Source organism: Triturus cristatus, chromosome 4_1, assembly GCF_964204655.1.
Source record: "Triturus cristatus chromosome 4_1, aTriCri1.1, whole genome shotgun sequence".
NCBI lineage: Eukaryota > Metazoa > Chordata > Amphibia > Caudata > Salamandridae > Triturus > Triturus cristatus.
Window position 1 is genome coordinate 519,695,001 of NC_140585.1, and position 20,915 is coordinate 519,715,915.

Sequence of the window (20,915 nt, forward strand, 5' to 3'; positions counted from 1 at the left end):
CTCCCTGGCGCATACTGGAGGTACCTGGTGGGCTAGTTGGCCCCCAGGGGACCACAGGATTGAAGAGGAATTAATTCCCCAACTTAAAACGCGCCACAGGCCGTGTTTGCACAGGTCACCTCAGGCCCCTCCCCCTTCCTTTACCATTGTACAAATATTCCTCTAAAATCAGCCGAACTACGAATTCCGATTTACTCACCTGTAATCAGGAGAGAACCCAGTGCTGCATCTTTTAGCCCAGCACTGACCCTGAAAAGTAATTCCAAGCGTACTTACCAGTAACTTGTATTTCCTTCCGTAGGAATCCATTGTGTGGTTTTCACCAGAAAATTTTCAGTGTCCATTTTTGAAACGTACAAATATTCCTCTAAAATCAGCCGAACTACGAATTCCGATTTACTCACCTGTAATCAGGAGAAATCCCAGGGCTGCATCTTTTAGCCCAGCACTGACCCTGAAAAGTAATTCTAAGCGTACTTACCAGTATCTTGTATTTCCTTCTATAGGAATCCATTGTGTGGTTTTCACCAGAAAATTTTCAGTGTCCATTTTTGAACCGTACAAATATTCCTCTATAATCAGCCGAACTACGAATTCTGATTTACTCACCTGTTATCAGGAGAGAACCCAGGGCTGCATCTTTTAGCCCAGCACTGACCCTGAAAAGTAATTTTAAGCGAATTTTCCAGTAACTTGTATTTCCTTCCATAGGAATCCATTGTGTGATTTTCAGCAGAAAATTTTCTAAGTGTCCATTTATGAAACGTACAAATATTCATCTAAAATCAGCCGAACTACGAATTCCGATTTACTCACCTGTATTCAGGAGAGAACCCAGTGCTGCATCTTTTAGCCCAGCACTGACCCTGAAAAGTAATTTTAAGCGTACTTACCAGTAACTTGTATTTCCTTCCATAGGAATACATTGTGTGGTTTTCACCAGAAAATTTTCAGTGTCCATTTTTGAAACGTACAAATATTCCTCTAAAATCAGCCGAACTACGAATTCCGATTTACTCACCTGTTATCAGGAGAGAACCCAGGGCTGCATCTTTTAGCCCAGCACTGACCCTGAAAAGTAATTCTAAGCGTACTTACCAGTAACTTGTATTTCCTTCCATAGGAATCCATTGTGTGGTTTTCACCAGAAAAGTTTTTAAGTGTCTATTTTCACAAACTAAAAATATTCCTAAAAAATCGTCTGTATGACTTAAACACATTCTTTCAATTGTTTACAGGAGGTTGGCCAGTGCTGGATCCAGGATCCACCACTGAGTAAGAAAAAGTAACGATAACACTACTTACCTGCTAAGTGAATTTTCTGCCTTAGGATAACATTGGTGATTCTATGGGAAAAAGTTTCTAAGTGTCAACTTTTAAAATACAATAATATTCCTTAAAAATTACTACTGTAACCAAAGCACTTTTACTCAACTGTTTACAGGAGATGTCCAAGGACTGAATCTAGGGTCCAGTCCTGTGGTTAGAAAATTAATCCATAAAGTAACTAATTGCATTTAACTAGAAATTCACATTGAGCTCAATGTTGCTTTGTGTTTAAAATTGTGTTGCCCATTGCAACAACTGTAACTACTGTACTTAAAAGTCTGTTGCCTATTTGCCAAGTATTTAAACTAAAGTAATTCATTCTGAGAAAGTATATTTTGTATTGTAATGTATAATGTAATTAAAAAAAATATATCTAAAAATAAATAGTTTAAATAATGTAGTAAATCAGTATCAAAAAAATCAGTATAACAATTAATACATTCAAAATTGTCATTTACAAAACCTTTGAAATTCACTGAAAAAACCATAGGTTTCAGGCCTGATGTAGTTAGGAATTAGCATTTAAAAAACCTTTGAAATTCACTGAAAAAACCATAGGTTTCAGGGGCGTTATAGTTAGCTGGACATTTCCCTCATACAAAACCCTTGAAATTCCCCCGTTAGAGTTAGTTCAGCTAACTATAACTCGCGCCCCTGCAATGCACTGCTGATGACGTCACATATTACATCACTCATGACATGGTCAGTGACATCACTGATGACATCACTGATGATATCTGAAATGACATCACTGATGACATTACTGATGACGTCATCCATGTGATAAATTAGTGCACCTTCTCACACCCTTTGATATACTCAATCAAAAATTCAGACGTCCATTCTCAAAACCATAGATACTCCAATACCAATAACTACATACCCACTCATTGACTCTTAGATCTACACACACATCCACTCACTCACCTGTACAGTCACTCATACTTACAGTCACTCAGTACAGGACTATCATATGCATTTATACACCTACATAGACACTCACACACCACCAATCATCCATAGAGGTACTCTCACACTTAGTCAGTCATGCAAATAATTAATCACACTCCCATTTACTCACCTATGCAGTTATACACACACAAGTTCACTTACTCATAAAAATAGTACCACATTCTTACACTCTTATACAATCACTGATACAAGCACACACTCATCCATACAGCCACTCTCACAATCACACACTCTCACATATACCCACTTATATACTCTTACACACATATATACTGCCTTTCACATATGTAGTTACTCACACATGTACCACTGAGATATACATTCAATCACTAACACACCCATACATACACTCACCCAACCATACAGTCCATCACAGATGCACTCTTAAAACCATGCACCCATAGAATCACCCACTCACACAGATATGCACAGAGTCACACACACCCCACCCACACAAACACTCAGGCACCCAAACAGATACTCAGACTACCAATCAATAACCCATAGAGACACTCATATAGCTATTCACAAAACCATGCAGCTGCTTATACACCAACAGACAGACAGATACAGACATTCACACAGTTTAGTCACTAGTCTGCAGTAAGATACGTTTAATGACTCACTTATAGAGTCAGTCACGCACCTACTAAATCATCCATTCACACACTTATACACCCACTCATTCTTCCATAGGTTCTTCCCCATATATATATTAAACATATTTAAAATTTATGGAAACACACACTCACTGGATGACGTCATCAGTGATGTCATCAGTGATGTCATTTCAGATGCCATCAGTGATGTCATCAGTAATGTCACTGACCATGTCATGAGTGATGTAATATGTGACGTCATCAGCAGTGCATTGCGGGGGCGCGAGTTATAGTTAGCTGAACTAACTATAACGGGGGAATTTCAAGGGTTTTGTATGAGGGAAATGTCCAGCTAACTATAACGCCCCTGAAACCTATGTTTTTTTCTGTGAATATATATATAGATATATAGATATATAGATATAACTAGGGGTGGGCATAACTCTTGGAGTTTTACCCCGCAGAATTCTGTGGAGTTATATAAAAACTATGCAGAACACTGACGAGTACAGTCCACCCCTAGATACGCAGCGGTACAAGTGTTTGGATACGATACACAAAACAAGATAAGTCTGTGGTTGAAAGCTGTGTTTGCAGACTGGTTTTAGAGCACCCTGGGGGGCTATGATAAGAAGCCTAACAATGTAGTTGACATGTCTCGCAGAGGCAGCCCCTCCAGGCTTCATTAGAAAGGATCCCGACCTCAGCCCAATGATCTGAATGCCTAGCCCACTGATGAAAGGCGCTCCTAAGGTGTCCTCTTTTCAGTGCTCATCAAACACTAATGCAACGAGTGGAATCAAAGACAACAAAGGAAATCAAAATAACTAGACACACAGAATGGATGAACATGTGACACCGGGTGGGGAAAAAATTAAACCGTACTGCATTGTGCCCAAAAGAGAGGACTAGTGGACCATCTCAATGCACTGCTATACCAGGCATGGAAATGTTTGTGGACATTCCAGTCAGCCTATTGTGTGCTGAAACAATAGCAGCAGGCAGGTAGCCTCACCAACCCCCACTGCTTCATTAATGAAAGTGGTCTGACGGGCAAGTTAGTTCACAGCTTCCTCTTCAGAATAGGTTTACCACACCAAATAATTTTCGGTGTCTTCGTTACTTACTAGGTAGGTTAAACGTCCACTTAAGTACCGAGAGAAATATGTACCGACAGAACGGCAGGTGAAGGCGGGCTATTCCTTCACGCCCAAACTAAACAAGCAGTTCCTGAACTTCAGATACACCCAATGGATGGGCGTCTTCTTAGGTTGCACAATACAAGATAAGGAAGTGGTCCTTTTTTTCCTTTCTTAGGATACGTTGGGATAACTGTGAATAAATTAATTAATACTATTGGCTGATAATTCAAAATTCAAATAGATGCAGGATACATTTAGGCTGCCAGTTGCTGAGTTGGTTGAGATATAGATGTTCTTACCGGCATTGGGTGATATTCCAATATGGCAGAACTCTGTGATATGTAATGATTGGTGATATCTCAATACGGCGGAACTCCATGATGTTATAAATCGATGTTCTAGTTTTAATGTGACCAATGGGAGAATAGAATCAGCCTTTTTAAAGGATGCATGTAACAAGATGGGTGCTTTTGTAGTCAGATACAGTGAACGGTGCGCTTCTTCTAACTGATCTAGGGGTAGGTATCCGTAAACTCCACCACGCAGCGATTGCGGAGATTTTGCCACGTGCTTCAAGCAGAGCGTGGTATGGCAAAACTCCACAAACTTCACTGGGGGATTGGATATTACTGCCCACCCCAAAATATATATTAACTACTGGTTGTAACCAGTAGGTAGTTATAGTTGGGACCTAGTTTCCATATATGATGCATTTTTTGGTTTGCTAAGAACTTTGCCACTATTTGATAAATCTTCACAAAATGTCCCCAAAAACATGACCTCCTTTGTCTAGTTCAGCATGGAACGTTTTGTGATGATCCGTAAAGCAGGGGCCGAGAAAGAGGGGGGGGCGAAAAATGTGCATTTCCTGTGCAATGTCCCATAGAGATGTTGGACACAACTACAGACAGAACAACTGAACAGAATTACACTAAATTTGGCAGAAAGCTAGCTCTTGGTCCAGAAAGAGTCCTTTTTGTAATTTGGTGTCAATATGTTCAGTAGATTTGGAGTTAATAAACAAAAAAGGTTTATAGATATATAGGGACACAAATCCTCTGTGCAGATATCTGATTGGCTGCCAATTCTTCAACCACGAATTGTTGCCAACCAACTTGGGACTCAGACATGTCCGAGTCCCAAGGAAAAAGCACAAAAAAAAGAATGGGGCAGGTAGGAATACCCTGACCCCCTAGGCCTGGTGGTAGGGACACCCAGGACCCCACCAGAGGCAAAAAAACATGTTGTTTTCCAAAATACAGAAATTTGCAGCATAATTACAAAAAAAAAACAAGTGTGGTCTCAGGCACTAGCTTACTATATACCCCTGGGTGGACCACATCCTGATGGACTAGAGTTTATATTATGAAGAGGGGAGGGGTATTCGTGACACCCCTTCTGGGCCATATTAGGCCCTGGGGGGCCACCACCTCCCCGGGGCCTGGCGGATTTATAGAAGGGGCAAGAAGACTTTTGCCTACTACTAAGGTAGACAGTGCGGTCCAAATGGGCAGAGGTTGTAAGTGATTTTTCTCATTTGCATACTTGTAGTAAAATGGAGAACCATAGACTCTGTACTCAACAGGGAATGACAAAAAAGAACCCACTCATCACAGTCATTACAGAAGACATTGTGCTCCAATAGAATAATGATGCATTCATCTGCATCAAGGATTTCAGAACGTTTTTCGAGGTAGAATTGCCAAAAAACACACTTGCTTTGCCTTCACGAAGCCCAAGAAGTTAAGATCATTTGTCCTTTACAGAAGTGGAAAGGGAACTGGGGCACTGGTTATGTTTATACTTGTAAGAGATTCCAGTTGAGGTTTAATTTCTGTGAAATGTCCATCCGGGCCAGAATGAAACCTCCTTTTCTCTAATAAGAATCCACAGTTTTGCTGAAAATGTCTATCCAACTGGAGTACATTCTACTGGGTAATTAGTAAGTGCAACCTCATTGGGTAAATGTCTAGTGCATTTTCTACACTGCAGCTGTGTAAAAAGAGGGCAAGACAATGCTCCAGTGACCTTGTACATGTAATTTCAACAATGGGATTGCTCCTCGAGATTCTTCATTCACAAATCTGTGATAACATGAATCCTCCTCTAGAGAAGAGGATGAGACTACAAAGAGATGAATCTCCACCAGACAAGGGTACTTCCTCTCAACTATATGAAGTAAGTGCTTCTTTGTTTGGTGGAGATTTCCTCTTATTCCTTTGAATCAAGAATGCTTCAGAAAAATTGGTGGGAAACGCTCTCTGGGGCCTTTTGCTAAGCTGTCCATCTACCTACAAAACGCGGGAAGACCTTTGCATACTACTAAGGAAAACGGGGCAGGCCAAACAGGCGGAGCTTACAGATGGTTTGGGGCATTTGCATATTAAGGGTAATTAAAAGGGAGAACCTTGGACCCTGCTCTCACAAGAGACAACAAGAAAGAATCCACTTGTCGCAGTCACTACAGAACAGATTGCATTCTAATAGATCAACAATGCATGCACCTCCATTAAGGATTGCAGGTCGTTTTTTTAACATGGAATTGCAGGGGGAAACACACTTGGTTTGCCTTAGCCAAGCCCAAGAAGTTAGGATCATTTGTACTTTACAGAAGTGGAGCTTCAACTGGGGTACCTGCTATGACGGGAGGCCCTCCCAGGGCCAATTTCGGCTCCGGTGACCCATCCACCAGGGCCCAGTCAACTAAAGGTGGGTGCCCTGGTGTCCATCCAGGACACCCAGCATGGTCTTGTTGTGGGCTGCAGAAGGGTCCCCAGTGACCACACGGTCCCTGCTAGCTCACCACCTCCATCAGGAGCTGCATTGCTCCAGCATGTAGGGAGCAGCTAAAAATACTGCTTCCTGGTTAATTTTTTCATCTGTTTACCTGCCCACTTCACTCCGGGCAGGGAAACATATGAAAATTCTGCTCCCAGCAAGCGGGAGCATTTTTCCTGATCCCACCTGCTGGGAGTGGACTGATTGTTTGCTCTTGCTTGGTAGGAGCTTCAAATTGTTCCTTCCAAGTGAGAGCAAGCACCCTATGTCCCTGGGGTGGGCACCCTAGGGCATAGCTGGGCCAGCCCTGGGGGATGGTGTCCTCAGGGCCAATAATGGCTTCAGGATGGGGGCCGTGAGGCTCCCTTCCCTTTCAATTGCACGACTGGGCCCTGGGGATGGGTTTCCCATGGCTGATCGCGGCCTAGGGAGGGAGGGCGCATGACCCCATCCCACTTTTACCAATTGACCTGGCCTCTGGGAGGTGGTGGTCCCAAGGGCTGAAACCTGCCCAGGAAGGGGGACGCATAGCCCCCCTCTTCATTTATTTAATTGGCCTGGCCCCGGGAGGTGGTTGGGAGGGAGGCCGCGCGAGCTCCACTAACAGGTGTCTCTTGTTAGCAATTATAACATATGAAAGTCCTTCACCACCAAACTAGAGCGGGCCTCACCAGAGCACTCTTGATGTGAACAAGACCTTCACGGTCGAAACACGCCATTTCTTCTTGCTTGCAATAAAAACTTTTTTTGCAGCAGCAGAGTGCGCTTGTGTGGCCTACCCCTTCCAATCTGGTGTTGAAGGACTTTCAAATTTTATATATATGTGTGTATATACAGCAGAGTGCCCAGAGGCAGAGTGAAAGAAGTACTTTACTGGAGCTGCTTGTGGTGAACTCAACCAATCACGTTTTCTTAAAACTCTTTTACACTCTAAAATATCTTTTATCTCCTCTACCATGGTATGCCAGTGAGTCAATGTTCCTGGTTTTAATTCCCACAACCCCGGGTAAAAATTCCAGTGAGCCCAGTATGAGCCTTCGACTCATGTCACCTGGATACTCGTTTCCAGTCCCGGGCTTGTTTTCAGGTGTGTTAGCGCAATTCATTCATTTGAAATAAACCAAGATACCAATCAGCAGAATGCATTGATCTGTTAAATAAAATGACGTGGTGAGATGGAGGTGTTGTCCTGTGACCGGAAGTCTTCGGTACACACAAATTAACCAGTCACAAAATGGTTTCTGATGAACCAAGGAAATATTAAATGGGTAAATAAAACCATAAACTTCAAATAAAAGACAAACATTATTAAAAAAAAAAAGATTCATGAGGTTGGAAACCAGTATCAGGATGATACGTCCTGTTGTAACATTGATGTGAGAATACAACAGTAGAGGGAGCCAGAGAGACAGAGAGCTACAATCGCCAGAACGCCAGAACGCTGAAACGCCGAACTCCGAGCAGGCAAGCTGCAGACAACGGGCTACTGGCTCACAGTCCCAAGGACCCACGGACTGCCAAAAGCCGTATCTGACCCGCGTGGGCCCCCGCTTGGACACCTGCTGGGACCCCCGCTGCAATCACCGGCCGACGCGTTCGCCTGGCCGTGTTCTGCATCTGTGGTGCGGCGTGCTGTGATGTACTCGAGGGGGAGCGAACGGTGCATGACACAGGACATAGGACCTCACGTACGGGAGGCACCGTGAAGCACCGTGGAGCACCGTGGAGCAGTAGCAGTTTGAGCAGTAGAGCAGTCAAGGCAGCGTGTGGAGCGTGAGGAGCTCGAGGAGCAAAGCGGAGGCGGATAGAAGTGAAGCGGAGCAACACGGTCCCAGGCACAGTTCCAGGCAGCCTGAGCTCTCGAGGCCCCCCGCATCCAGAGGCTCCCCCTACCGCTCCACGCCGCACCACACAGCAGGGAGAGAGGAGAGAGGAGAGGCGGCAATAAGCGGTGAGCCGGGTGACTGGTGCTGGGAGCGGGAGCGGGAGCGGCTGCGGGTCGGGCGGGGGGGCAGGCTGTTAGCCCCAAGCCCGAGCCCCTGAGCCCCAGAGGCCCCTGAAGCCATACCCTGCCTGTATTTTGGACTCGAGGACCGGTCACGGTCATGGATTTTGACAAGCAAAAGGCAAGTCGAAGGCAGTAGCAGCGAGCAGCAGCCCTGCAGGAAAAGCCAACCTCGGCAGAGTTACAGGCGCCAAGGGGGGACTAAAGTACTACCTATGCACTACCTAATCATCAAATTAAGCATATTTAAGCTACTAGCTACTATTCAAGCACCAGCATTCAAGCAGTCAAGCACCAGCTTTAACGCAGGCAACAATAAAATTACGGTGGACTGCCTGGTAAAAACTGGTAAATACTGTTAATCTATTTGTGGGCTAAAAGCTTGAGAACTTGTGACCTGAGGCCCCAACAGAGGGACTCAAATAGACATCTTATACCTTGACGGGACTGATTGTAAGTGCCTTGACACGACAGATAAAGTCACCGCACACCAGACACCGCAACACTTCAACGCAGTTCCTCCCTGACGGTAGCTGCCCCAATCCTGCGTCATGCGTCGGGCCCCAAGCCACCCCACAGCACCTCGCGCCGCACCTAGCGTAAGGGTCGGTAGCGGAGGAGGTGACCCGGAGGGGGAGCTTGCCACTCGGCAGGACGCAGAAGGAGCAGACAGGCTTAGGAGGAGGCGCTGGAAGTTGCGTGGGAGGTGAAAGTCTGGAAGTGAGGTGTGGTGAGGCGAATTAGAGGTGAAGCAGGGCTCACAGTACCTCTGACTGGAGAGACAAGAACACCCTGCAGTGGGGGGAACAGCAGTAACAGCGAAAAACAGCATAGGGGTCAAGATAGTCATCGGGGTCAGTCCTATTAACAATCGGAGTAGAGAATTGGGGATATGCAGTCAGGAAAAGTTTGTCAAGCCCCCATCCATAAAAATAAGAAAAGAGCGACAACACAGGATCAAAAAAAAAGCGGTTAACAAATCTGGAAACAAGAGTAAGTTAAAAGAGGATTCCAACCCACAAGAAAAGAGTCTGATCCCTATAACAGCTACAGAGCCATTTAAGTTCGGTGGGAAAAACCTAAAGCATAAATTTCAATTTTTAAAAGACCCGATGGCGGCATTTTATGCAAACACAGAAGAGACACAAAGCCTACAAACTCCCATAAAACCGATACACTCGATAACACCAAAAAGAGCGGGAGATAAATGCCCAGAAGCAATGTCAAGACAACCAGAAGAGTGTCAACAAAAAGAAGGAAGGGTGCCAGAAGAAAAGGATGAAAGACCGGTTCAAGAAAAATCAGCTTTAAAAAAATGGCTTTTAAAAACGACAGCCCAAATACATGTCCCGGCACTCCAACCCATATCTCAATCTACATCTCAACATACAGCCACCCACGAAAAAAGCAAGGAAGAAAAAACTGCACCAAGGTATATGTTAAGGGAACAAAGCGAAGGCGGAGATCAAGTTACACAACGAAGAATAATCCAAAAGACAAACTGGTTAAGATCTTTTTCAATAACAGAGGAAGACGACCTTATAAAGATGCTAGATTTTAAAACCCAACAAGTGGAGGAATCAGGGGCAACAAACCAGGGAAAACATAGGGACACAAAACCGCCGGAATAAATGAAAGGGGAGTTGAAAGGGGAGCAGTATCAACCCCCATCAAGCACACCCCTAGCCCCATTCTTTGGAAAGAAGTAAACATGGGGCAAAGTGGCTCGCCACATGGAGACAAAAAAACACAGTCACCAATCACCATTTCATCAGTAAGCGGGTTCGATTCCATATCAGGGATCTCAATACCACCAACAAATAAAGAAACAACTACTTGGAACGATTCGTTACTAATAAGTCTACAGCAAGCAATCACTGTATTAAATTTTCAATCGGACAAATTGGACGTGCAGGTAGACTTAATGAACCTGATCGCAATCCACATTGCAGGAATCAATAACAAGCTGGACAAAATTTCAGATCAAATAACTAATGGAACAAATAAAGTCAGACAAAACAAAAACAAAGTATTGGACCAAAGCTGCGGGTGCGGCAAAATAATAGATAAACTGGCAGGCCTACTAGAAATTTTGACTGAGATCCTACGTGCAGCACAAGTAAGAAAACAAACAGAAGAAATATCGTGCTTAGTAAATACAGGTAAAATTACAACGATTGAAAAACAAAGACGTTTGAGGCAAAGTATAGAATCTGTAGAAAACTCCACGGAGGGCGATGCAAGCATAACAAAAGAGCAGGGCAATAGGCACAGTGAAAAAAATACACCTGCCGCTCCAAGCGTGTTGGAAAATCAAACCAAAAGACAACGCAAACGAGCACGGAAAGCCAGGAAGAACGTCAATTCAAAAATTAAGCAGGGAAAAAAACAAAATGATGCAATTTTTGCACAAAACGCTAACAATAGTGCACAAGAGCAAGCAGGCATTGGCCCAATAACACAGCAAAACACCAAAGAATCAAACATATTAGACAATTTGAGGGACAGCAATATATCCATGCAAAGCAATCAGTGTGCACCAGAACCTGCTGATAGAAAAGCAATAAAAGGGGGGAATACCGTCGAAAAAGTAAAAACAAAAACGAACATAGAGGAGGAGACGGAAAACGTGATAAGAAGAGATAAAAACAAACAAACAACAAAACCACAGGTAATAGAAGACACGCCTCAAAAAGCAGTACCTGAAGTAAAAAACGATGATGGCTCAAAAATCAAGCACCAGGAAGTAATAACCAAACGGATAACAAATGAAGATAAAACAAACCTGCCAAAAAGGGAAAAAAGTCCTGGACGGTACATAGAAAGAGCTTCAAGTACAGACACCCAGCTATCAATTACCCTGGATAAAAAAGGCCGGACGTGCAAAACATTAGCGGAGAAAAAACAAATGGAGAAGACCAGGACAGCCAAAATGTTCAGAACAAAGGCGGACAATAGAAGTCAAAGCGAAGAGGAAGATAAAACGCCGAAATCAAGCTCAAAAGGACGGCCCACCATCGAGCTCATGATCAATGGTAAGGCGGGGGAAATGACAAGGGAAAAAAGGGAACAAAAGGGAAATCAAGAACCTCAACCAAACCCAGCAGAGACAGGCTGTAAACTAATCTTCATGCCGGAATATCAAACAAAGGGAAAAAACGACACACTAAATAGGGTTAATATAATGAGACTATTTAGAGAAATTCCGAAATTAAGGGATATTCCATCGTCCGATCTCTTGGCTCTAGAATTTGTCCAAGTTAACATGGAGAAGGATTTGGAAGTAAGTAGAACAACATGGGCGTCGATTGAGACAACGGAACGGATCTTGTCCACCAGGGAGATCTTCGCAACTTGGGGCATAATAATATCATATCCACCGTTAATAAAATATCCATACCCGCTAATAAATGACGAGGTTTCCGGGCTGCTAAAAATAAAGGGAAAGTCTTCTACGGTACTGAAAGGAGCTAGAAGTAAGTCACCAAAGCAAGAGACATGCAGGGGAGCCGGCGTGCAGATTATTACGGACAGACAAACAGCCACCCAGTCAGAGGGAAATCATGACTGGTCTTGGGTACCCCACACCTTGAATTCACATCGATCCTGATGATAACATCACAGTAAGGGGGGAACAAAACAATAAGGCAGTAAATCAAAATGAGAAAAAGACCATTATTTGCTCCTGGAACGTTCATGGTTTTAAAGAAATGCAACAAGATCAAGAAACCCTCACCTATTTAAGTATTTTAAAGTAATACTGCTACAAGAAACATGGAACTCTTCACCAAAGCACTTGGCAGGATACGAAGAATTCCACATAATGGCGGAAAAAAAACTCCAAGTACGGGCATCCAAGAGGGGGTTTGTCCACATACACTGCAACAGAAAATGACTGAAAAACGGAGGAAATGGATTCCGGAGTAAACTGGATCCAAATAATAAAAGTGGAAGAAAATCTTCCTGCACAAGGAAAAGGAGTGGGAGATAAGCTAATAATCCTGAATATTTATATTCATCCTGCAAAGAACAAAAAAGAGGAGAAACTGTCAACTGTAATAAACCTAATAAAAACACTACAAGTTACACATCAATACCACGAGATGATAATATCAGGGGACTTTAATTATAATTGGACAGGAGGAAAGACGAATAAGAATAAAAATCAAAATATACGAAACAAGCTGGAAAAACTAGGCATGATCATCCTAAATGGAAACATGAAGGGAGATCAACCGGCCGGTGTCACCTTTTCCTGTGGAAAAAAACAATCAATTATTGATTATACGATAATCAGTAAAGAGCTAACGCCCCGGGTAGACAATTTCTGTATCTCAACACGACCTGAGAGCGACCATTTCCCTCAGGAAACAGTCCTAGACTTAAACATCAAGCAAAAGGAGTGTGTAGCATCATTAGTTGTATGGCCTGAAATATATAACTTACGGAAGCTTAAATGGAGAGGAGCCATCATGGAAGAGATAATGGACATGGTGAATGAACACATAAAGAATGCTGAGGAGTCAGCAGTACAATCATTAAGTAACTGGGAGGAACTATGTGAATCACTCCTGGACAAATTTCCAGCAAAAACAGTAAGCAAAGGTAATCATGGGTTTATTAAAGAGCCATGGTATACAACACAGATGAGAAACAAAAAAAGAAACATCGCCAAAGTGGTAAGACAAAACGCGCAAGCAATTAAAATGGGAAAAAAAATAGACAGCGGAAAAATCCAAAAATTGAGAAAAGACAACAAGGTGGAATGCAGAGTGGAAAAAAGAAAATACAGAGAAAAGTTATGGGAAGATCTGCTGTGGGCAAGCAAACTACCAAATAGTAAAGAATTTTGGGGTATAATCAACAAATTAATGAAAGGACACGGAAAGCAAAATACCATCGGAATAAGCGAAAACACTTGCCTAGAACACATTGATAAATTGTATAACCCCAAACTTATTTGAAAAGGTGGATGCAGTAAGGTCACCGAACGTAAAGGAAAAAGAAACTTACACAAGGTAACCAGCACTAATATTGAAAGTGGAAAAAATCAGTTTAGCTGGGAAGTAGAGGACCAAATTCTGACAACCGTTAAACGCATAAAAACACTGATAAAAAATTTGAAAGCGGAAGGAGCTGCAGGCCCAAACGGGCTACCAAATGCCCTGTTCAAACGAGCCCCGGAAGTTTGGGCAAAATATCTAACACCTCTTTTTAAGCATGCGTTCCGTGACAACAAGATCCCACAATCCTGGAGCGGTAACCTGTTCCACCCAATTTACAAGAGCGGCATCAGAACAGAACCCGGGAATTACAGGTTGATCGCCCTGATCGACGTAGAGGCCAAACTCTATGCTTCATGCATCCTGGAACATCTACAATAGTGGACAGAGGAAAACAACATTATCCCAAAATTCCAAACAGGCTTCAGACGGGGAATGGGCACCATTACAAATCTAACAGCCTTGACAATTCTTATGGAAAAAGCTGAAAGGAAAAGGGGAGTATTAGTGGCTTGCTATATAGATCTAAAAGCGGCTTTCGATAGAGTGCCGCGGGACCACTTGTGGAAGAAACTGAAAGCATGGGGACTGCCACAGCCACTGATAAACGCAATACAATCACTATACAGCGAAACATGGGCTACTGTAAAACTAGGGGATGGACAAAGAGTCTCTTCAAAAATGAATATAACAAACGGATTAAAACAGGGCTGCGTCCTTTCGCCATGCTTATTTAATTTAATACCTAGCAGATTTAAACAGACACTTAGAACAAATAAATGGACACCCACCAAATTTGGCAAATGAGCCGGTTCAATACTTACAGTATGCAGATGATATTGTCCTGGTAAGTCAAACTCCGATAGGGCTACAAAGGTCAATAAACAAACTTATAGACTACATGGTTTAGAATTGAATAAATCCAAAACCAAGGTGATAAGATTAGCGGGCCCAAGACAAGGAAACTACAAATGGTACGCAAAGAACTTTCAAATAGAGGAAATAAGAGTTTATAAATACTTGGGCATCAAAATGGCAAGAAATCTGTCAATGGTGGAGCAGAAAAAGGAGATCACAGCAAAAGCTCAATCCTTAATATTTGCCACCAAACAACTATACAAGAAACTGGAAAGCCCTTCACACGGGCATCTTTTAAAAATCATGGCAGCCCAACTGCTACCGACCCTGTCCTACGGTCTGGAAACCTGGCATGGCCAAGAAAGTAACATCTTAAATAAATTACAAACCAAGGTTTATAAAACGGTATTCAATCTTTTTAAAGGTTCTGCGTCAGCACAAATTCGTTTGGAATTCGGACTACAGAACCAAGTATTCCAAAGGAAGGCAGCCATGGTAAAGCTATGCTGGAAACTCAGAGCAGCAGAATTGGGAACTTTGAACAACTTATGCTGGTTGGAAATAAAACAACAACTAGAGCAAAGAATCCCAAACTCGCGGGGGGACCAACTGAGGATAGCCCTGAAAGAATTAGAGCTCTATGGGCTTTGGAATAGCAAGTTGGAAAAGGCCACATTTAAAAAAGCTTGCAAAAACAAAGCAAAAGCATTATCCTTCATGGAGGACAAGAGGGGATTATTAAGACGCTGCCACGCATGGGTCATAATAAATTCTTATACACGGCTAAAACCACAACCCTACCTAGCAGCTCACTTCCGATTGTCCTTAAAAAGGAGGTTTATGGCATACAGATTTGGAGATCACTGTTCATTAGACTTGGCGCCCTCCTGGAAAAATAAGGATCAAACAAAGGCATGTTGTTTATGCGGTTATCACACTGAATCTCTGAGCCATTTACTGTGTGTCTGTGAAACAGTAAAATCAGAAAGAAGGAAGATGCTGAGAACAGTTTTTAATGATTTAAATATCCGCACCTGCAGACAGGCGGCGACAAGTTGGATGGGTGCCGCATCAAACATTTTAATATGCAGGGGGATAAAATTTATGATAGCGGTAGAAAGCTTACTTACAAAAGTGGGCAAAGACTGAAGGCTTGGCGCCACTAAGGAACTGAGTAGAATTTTAAGAACTGAAAATGTTTTTTAATATGAAATGTGTTTTATATGCTTTATGGTTTGTGAAAACCAAATAAAGTTACTTTTTGACTTGACTTGACTTGTATCAGGATGAAACCTTAATCTTGTCTAGGCCATGACGCATAATAGCAATACTAGAACTATTTGACTTTTCACAGATGGCCAGCTGCTCCTCAGACAAAGAACACTCACTGGCAAAACAAGTCCCTTTCGGTAAAAAAAAAGATACGCTGTTACTTTTATTCGTAGGAAAGACGGAAACTAGTGTTATTAACTGTGAGCCAACATCTCCCAAGGGGGAGCAGTGGGAGGAACAAAGAAAGATATGAGCCGTCCATTGTACTTCCAACAAAGTATTCTTCAACGGCGCTCTTGAGAGCTAAGGGGCTGCTATTCAGACGCTAGAAAGCCACTGTCGTATCTGGGGCGCATATTTATTCCAAAGAAAATTAGAATAAGTGACTAAAAAGAGATTGAAGAATCACAGAAAGCGGGCCTTCGGATAAACGTTGTCAGGGCCACCGCACACCCGGGCCATAATGGAGCTGCCCCTGCCTGTCCCCGCTGCGTGGCCGTGCCTTTTGACGCATATATTTTGGTTCTTAATTGATAAATGTAATAGCTCCAATCACGGGTAATTTGCGTCGGCGACGTAAATACAGATCGGTCCGGTCTCTTCAGAGCAGCGATTTGCCGATAGTTGAAAAGCTTCGAGGAACTCAATTACCCCGAAAATGTCATCCAATTTGTAGCTCTGCGGGAAGGCCCGGCGCGCTCGCAGCCTGGAGGTTTTCGAATTAGCGGCTTTGTTGGAGACGTGCACCTCGCCGACTGAAATGTGTCTTTTGTGAGGTGCGGCGGGCTCCGGCGTGTTACACAGAGGGCAACCAATATTAGCGCGAATCATTTCCAGCGCACAAAGGTGAACTCTTTTGTCTTGCGCGTCTTTTTCAAAACGTATCTCAATGCACTCGTCACATAAAGAATCACGGTCAGAATTCTTTGTTTAGAAAATGTCTCTTCTGTCTCGGAAATTAGATTTCATTTTGAAAACTCTGTGATGCCTGAAAGCAGAGTAACAGAAGGCGGTCGCATCACGTTTGAGCGCTTTCCATTTTATTTCCTCTCTAAAATAGAGCAAAGGAAGTCTTCTGTGTTTCGAGGCATTTCAATTGTGATGCAGTCCTGGTTAATGTTCTCTGTGCAATATGCTTTTGAAATATGATATTTGAGGAGGAGGCAAGATGCATCACGTTTTATTCTTGCAGAATGGGAGGCAGGGACTGAGGCAGCAGTGCTTAATTTGTACCGGTGGTTGCAGTTGTTTTACAGACCAAGGGCTGGATCACAAAACGCTTTTGAATGGTTCTATTTTATGTACTTGGTGGAAAGAGGAGGTAGTCCTTGGGACAAACACCTTTTACCACCATATCATAAATGCAGGATTCTGTGGGGGGCAATTTGTGGCAGAAATGTTCAGGGGTGTAGGAGACATTACATTTCTGGGCGGTGGACAAGGAAAAACTTGTGGACTTTTTATTGCCCCTATAGAAAGTGTCCATTGTCTGAGAGACACAGGCTGTGATAATTGTATACAGTTGCATAGTTCTGAAGTGAAATAGCAAGGGGAGCATGTCGTCACTATCTGTAATTATGCTTTATTGTTAATTACATTCTGTAAAGTAATTAGAAAATACGTGAAAAACATGAACCTTCCATCTTCATGCACCAAGGAAACAAGCATGGGAGAGAAAAAAGGAAGAATAAACATAATCTTCTTAGTGACATTCATAAACCTTGAAATGAAACTGGAGTAATCAGAAACTATTTCTTTTTGCTGCAAGCAGTTATAATAAAATCCTGAACTTTTCGTTTGAAAAAACAAATATTTTTTTGCGCCATTCATTGTAGAGGACAAACTCTTTTGCTATTGTCTGCATGTCAGATTATTCCATAATCTCTTTATATATGTTGCATATGGCATAATTCAGTCTTTTCTGGGACATAATTGACCTTAACCAAGTTTTCAGTTGGTGGAGACCAATAATGCTTCTCTCAGCCTCAAAGAAGATACTGGAATAACTAAGATAATCTGTTGTAGCCTCTTAACCTATAAAAAAAAATAGTTAAAGAAGCATTTTTAGAAAGTAAGTGCCTTATTACGACTATGGCGGTCCGACGGCCGCTGTATAGTGGGGCCGCTCGCAGTAATACAACCAGGGCCGGACTGGGAACTTAAAACAACCCTGGCAAAAAATTATGAATTCAGCCCCCGTTTGCACCGAGTGAGTGTCCCCTACACTTTGCTCAGTATGATTTTCCCAGGATAATTTTGGAAAAATAAAACTGAAAGGTGCCTGTTGAAAGGTTTCAGTTATATACGCTAATTTTGCTGGTTGTTCAGAAGGGGATTTAATTAAATATTCAAGTACATAAGAGTTTAGCACAGTAGCGCTATTTCTACACAGTTTCTAATCATGCATGCACCTGTGCAAGAATACTGTGCCTGGCGAGAAAAAGAACGGAGGAGGAGCTAGCGGTGTGCGCTCCATTGCGGTTGTTTATAAAAATGGCTCCCTCGAGCTTTGAGCTGACGAGCTCCTGGACGACGCACCTGCGTGCCTGTGCGGGCACTGAGGCCCTTGACGGTTGCTTGGCGGCCCTCTCTTCCACCCCTAACTATTTTCTCTACTGAGGAGGGAAGTTATCCCGAAACCCGAGCCATGTCTCGGGCGATATTTTAAAACCCGGGACATGTATCGGGTCTAGAGATCATCAACAAGTACTTACTTGCACCCACTGGGGTGAACCACTTAAAAACTTCATGCACCAGCTTCCCATGGGGCGATCCGGAGGAGGAGCTAGCGGTGTGCGCTCCATTGCGGTTGTTTTTGAGAAAAAGAACATGTTGGTAGCGTTATGAGATGCTTTCTCCTAATTCATCCATACATTAGTTTTAAACGGGCCTGAGAATCTTATAGAGGCCGCTGGGATCGCGTAACGTGCATCACAACTCCTGGGTGTGCAACCGGCCTCCAGGTGTCAAAACCAGCCTTCAGGGGCTTCAACCTCCCGGGGGATTGCCCGCTTGCCCAGCTGGCGAGTCCGGCAGTGAATACAACTGCGGCAGTCAGACTGACACGTGACTGCCTGCAACTCCAGGATCAAGGAACCCGCTGATCTGGCGCTCTTTCCCTGGCAAAAATATGCTGGTGGTGCTAATTGATTTTTAATATGGCCAGGCATGACTGATCTGCGTTCCCAAGACACTTCAGAGAATCCACACTGGATCTCGTAGGTACTGGGCATTGTCCCAAACCTCAAGGGAGTTGACTAGATGGTGCTACACCCTCACATTTAACAACTTAATTTTGGACAACCGTCTGGAGCCCAGGTCCCTAATCGTAGGGCACCCACCCCCCACATTTTAACAATAAGGAAATACGCTTAAACCTCTTTGCACTATCCCTGGACACCATCATTGAATCATTCCTGTATTTTCTGTGTAATTATGTAATGTCTTGTAGATTTAAATGTTTGTATTTGTGACACACTGCACCTATTGTGTATCTTGTACCCATTCTTTTCATGTGCATTCTTTGTATATGTTTAAACAATGGTCCTGTGTGCTATTGTGAGCCAGCATGGTATATGAATATTACCTCATTATTCATTAACGATATCTGGTGTCATTGACTTAATGTATATATATTTTTAGACTGATTAATCAGCTTGATTTTTGCCAGAGAGTTAGCCATTCCCAATTAAACAGGGAACTAAGAATATGATAAAGAAAGACCCTACAGCACTAACTGTTCTTCATACCAGGTTGTGGCACAGTCAGCACCACCAAGCATATTTTGAGTTAGCTCACCACCACCCTTTTCATGGCGGTTCCATCGCCATGAAAAGGGTGGCGGAGAGGCAACATCCAGAGCCTGGGGGTGCGATCAGGGGGGCACATGTTGTGCCCCCCCCGTAATTATGCACACCAGTTCCTGTACGGTGTGGCATGCACCAGTTTGTGCATGCAGCAGCGTGCAGGAACTTGCAGATGGCACTGTCACTGTGATGGTCTGCATGTAAGGCTCTGCAATGAGCCTTACAGACCGCTGCTGTTGCATCACCACTGTGCCACCGTCCGCCACAGATTACAATCGTAATCGGGCAGTTGGTGTGGGAACAACCTTGGTTATCGTCTCGCGGGGCGCTAGTGTGGAGGTCCGCGGGAGGACCGCCAAAGTCAAAATAAGACCCTATGTCTGCAAGTTCTGGCACTGAAGAGTACTTAAACATGCTTGAAAATACAGTTAACTCAGGTAAGGGTAGCAGAAGGTCAATGTCTTGGTATTGAGCAATGGTGTCTTGTGTGTGTCTCTGCGCCTGTCTTTAATGTTTCAGTCCATGCTGCCATTCTCTACAACAAGCCTTCAGGCTTTTTGAAAGACAAGGCTGTAATCGCTCATTGGATTTTAATGGATGTGATTAATGTATCATGCTGTAAGGAAGTCACTATTCCTCTATAACCTCAACTGAACCTTGACTGCCCACTGTTGCCATTCTTGGAGCGTTATTTGTATAAAGGCTTATTGAATTGGAATTTAAGAGTATCTTAGGCAATGGGACACCAATAATAAAACAAGCATTTGCAATGCAATAGTCTTGGATTGGTGCAAGTTTGAGCTATTGGCGTTGCTAATAATAATGCAACACCAATAGCGCAAACTTTCAGTAATGTGAAAGCAATTGCATTGCAAATCAATTACGACACTCGCCCTATAGCTATAAAAATCTTAAGCTAAAGCGCGGGTGCCTCGATTGTATAAGTAACACGCCTTTTTTCTATTTATTTACTTTTGATACAATGGTGGCTCCTGAGATTTAGCTTTAAACATCTTAAGCTAAAGCGCAGGTGCCACAGTTGGTTCAAAAGTAATGAAATAGAAAAAAAATGTTTTTGTCTATTTCTTTACTTTTGAAGCAATTGCGGCACCCGCGCTTTAGGTTAAGATATTTAAAGCAAAAGCGCGGGT